At 40.3% G+C, this 3,756-nt stretch overlaps 1 protein-coding gene across 1 annotated transcript in view; it reads left to right on the top strand.

The window, feature by feature from the left end:
* LOC101592810 (testican-3-like) overlaps nt 1–3,756 on the top strand; it is a gene marked incomplete at its 3' end in the record, with an annotated part of 365,719 nt that overhangs the window by 57,557 nt on the left and 304,406 nt on the right. The gene's annotated exons all lie outside the window — the stretch shown is intronic.

The following is a 3,756-nucleotide window of genomic DNA, read 5'->3' as shown; positions in this document are numbered from 1 at the left end:
AGCATGGCTTTACTTCCTATATTTCGTCTTCATACTTTTCTACTGGATGGTTAAGACCAAGGTAAAGCAGGACTTGTGCAACAAGAGTTGTAGCTTTTGGGTCTGAGAAGGTCAGTGAAATCCCCTCAGGATTTATCCTGAGATCCTTTACCTCAGATTGTAGAACTTTTGTCAGTGTCAGCCATGTGGATGAGTCACAGACATTGGTTGGCCAATGTGCTCTCTGTGAAAGCCTGAGAGAATGTTTTCTTTCCATGTGACTCTCCTTAGGCACACTCTACATCATCGATCACTTTCCTCTTTGGCCCCATAATCTCTTTGATCAGAAAATTTGGGACAATGGCTCCCAATTTTAATGTCCCATAGTTAATTTAGCTTTTCCTATACTTCCAATTGCAGTAACCTAAGTTTTTATGCAACATGAAGTCTGTGACCTTAAATTAAATTCTAAATTTTATAGGTTTTGACAATGTGGTCTTTATATTTAGTGTCATTTTAACAGCATTTTCCTAAATTGTTGACACTGAAATCAGTGAATTTAAAAGTTTCACATAAATCTGCACTTCAGGTAGATTTAGATTTAATTCAGTCTTTTATAAAGACATGCTGGCACCATGAATGAAAATGCTATAAAAAATGCATATTTCCCCCGAAGGTTAGAGGTTCATAATTCAGTAAGTTATCATGACCATACAGTTTCCACAAATGTGGCAGCTGAGCCTTGAGGAATCTCTCAGTAGGTCACACCTGTGTGACAGTCACAGGAAGTTCGGTAAATTCTCCTGTGTTATCCTCTCTCCTTGAATGCAGGAAGAAACTGTGATTTTTCTTCTTTACAAAAGGATTTGGAATAAGTGCTGGGATGCCATTGCCATGATTATGTTTCTTAACGTGGCAAAAGTTGTGCAACAGACTTCCCTGTGATAAAATTCTGCACCCTTCTCCATTTTAACATACAGTAGTGGAGGAGGTTCTTGCTGGTGTGGAGAAAATATTCTGCCAGGATGTGTGGTGGCCATGAGAGGACTGTCTCAGACCTACCAGAGGCCCGAGGGGTCACATGTGGACCTTGCTGATATCCGGTGACAAAATGAAAACTGCTGTCCTAGCACAGGAAGAAGTGAATTCTGTCACCAACCACAGTCTTGATCTCTAAAAGACACCCACCTGGCCAATGTCCTAATTTCAGCATTTAAAACTATAACATCAGGACCAAATCAATATCTGGTCACATGTGTAAATATTGGGAAATTAATAAATGAATTTTTTGAGCTGTTAAACTTATGGCTATCATGTGACATAGCAATTGAAAACTAATATATTATGGTTGTTAGTTACAACCTTTTTTTTTTTTTTTTTAAAGAAAGCTAAGAGTAGCTGATATGTGAATAGGACCATTTTCTTATATGCACATATAGGTTGCTTAGCTCAGAAATCTTACTGTGAATTTTAGTATATTTTTAAGCCATTAAAAAGATTACATGCAATACATTAACTATGATAATTTTTATAGTAGAAAAGAATAAACAAATATAAATTTAAAAGCCTGAAAGAACATACACCAAATAGGGAAAACAGGCTGTGGTAATCTTAAATTTCTTTGTGAGGGATCTCAGCAAAGTAGCAGAGTAAACCTGTAACCTCTTGTATTCTGCCACAATATCAATAATTTGGTAAAACTCCATCTGAGACCCAAATGGGCATTGATGTAACCCTGGCGAAACTCAAGACCAACAAGAGCCACTAGGAGAAAGCGGGTCTGCACTTACGTGACTGACTTTGCCAGAGAGACCATGAGGGCATGTAGTCCTGTAGATCCATTTATAGCTCTGTTTAGCCTTGGTCCTGCTACCAGAACCATCTGTCAGTGAATCATGGTGGATGATGCCTTTCGTACATGCTATAACTTATCTCAGTCGCACATCAAATGGTCCTGGCACTTGACTTCTCTTAGTTGCAGCCTAGGAGAGGTTCTACACAATTAGGGACCTACTAGGTAACACATCTATGACTGGAGGAAGAAAGGCCTCCAAACTCAGTCTCATAGTAAGTCCTGAAATAGCCTAGAAAATGGCTTCTGCCTGTTACAATTAAAAACTGAAAGTAGTTCTTCCATATGAAGGCTCACAGGGAAACATGTCCATCATTCTCTTGGAGGAAGGTACCCTACCTCTGCCTGGCTTAAGTTTCTTGAAGTGTCCCTGTAATTTGTTTCAAAGGGAGCAGTCTACACAAAGGGAGATATAATCTTCAGTGCCCTCAAGGCAGGCCTTTGCTCACATGCAGAAAGACATAACCCTATCACTTAGTTCTGTCTCCCGCATCTATGATTTGTTCAAGGACCAAAAGGGTGGTACCTCCATCTGAGCCCAGGAGTCAGGCCCACTGAATTTGAATTAATTATAAATTCTGAATCAACCTGTAATCTTTCCCTAGGCTTCCTTTACTGTAGTTCAAGACAACCCTGTTCACTCAGGAGCCTGAGAGAAGGCACACATGTTTTAGTCATTTCCCATCTCTGGAAAGAAATACCTGATATTCATAACTTAGAGGAACAGAGATTTATTTTGACTCACAGGTTTCAAAGGTTTGGTTCATGGTTTGTAAAATAGAAACAACATGGAGGAGATAAGCTGCTCCACCCATGGAAAGCAAAAGGGGAAAGGAAGAACCAGGGATAGGAATGCATCCTCCAGGTCACACCTCCAATCACCCACCTTTCCCAACCAGACCCTGTTTCCTGTCATTACATTTAGCTAGGAACTCATAACTGGATTTATCCACTTATGCATATAGTGCTCCATGATCTAAGAATCTTTCAAAGGCCCACCTATGGACATATAAGCTGTTTGTGAGACATGGTAAATCTAAATCATAACATTCCACACCTTGCCTACAAAAGACATGTCACAGGGAAAGCCAGTACATTTATCATGTCTCTGTCAAAGGCCTGCATTTTTCACCTTTTTCTTTGAACCTGTTTCAGTCTTGTGACTTACCTTCACACTGCTTCAGCCTTGCTGTAAGGCCAGTACTGCCTTTTTGGAGACTATCAAGTAGGAGAGCACCTAGAAAATGAGTGGAAAAGGAATCATCTTCGTCCAAGGTCTGCTAACAGATCTGTCTCTGACAAAATCTGAACACTAAAGCAGTTTACTAGGGGCTGACCGAGATCTAAAATCACCCAGTCCCTGTGTAATAGCACACCCCCAAACTATGGTGCCCTTCAGTGACCCAGAAAGAGCAATATGTATGGCTTCATCATTGTTAGACTGTTACTGTGGAAATCATCAGTCAGGTGAACCAACAGCATCTATTAAAACCAGTCTGTAAACCTGGAAGAAGTACTAGTTTCCTCAATGCACAGAAACCAGTACAAGGTCACACGGGTCACAAAGAACCAGAATAGCATGATACTACCAAAAGACATTAATAAAGTTCTAGTATAAGATCCTACGAAATGGATCCTTGAATCACCTGAAAAGTAATTCAGTATAAACATCTTAAGCTCAATGATACATGAGAGAAAAAACAGCTAATCAAATTTGAGAAAACAATTCATGAACAAAAAATAGAAAAGACTGGGCTAGTCAAATAGCTCAGTGGACTAAAGTGCCTGCTTAGGCAGATGCAGCAGCAGGGGTTTGATCCCCACCTTGCCCCTGGGGCTTGCTGAGATGGTGCTTGAGATTGGGCATGGTGGTGCGAACCTGTAATCGCATCTCTTGGGAGGCTAAACACAAGTAGATCACTATG

The sequence above is a fragment of the Octodon degus genome, unplaced genomic scaffold (assembly GCF_000260255.1).
Source record: "Octodon degus isolate 3935 unplaced genomic scaffold, OctDeg1.0 scaffold00366, whole genome shotgun sequence".
Taxonomy (NCBI): domain Eukaryota; kingdom Metazoa; phylum Chordata; class Mammalia; order Rodentia; family Octodontidae; genus Octodon; species Octodon degus.
This window is presented reverse-complemented; position numbering and strand designations above follow the sequence as displayed.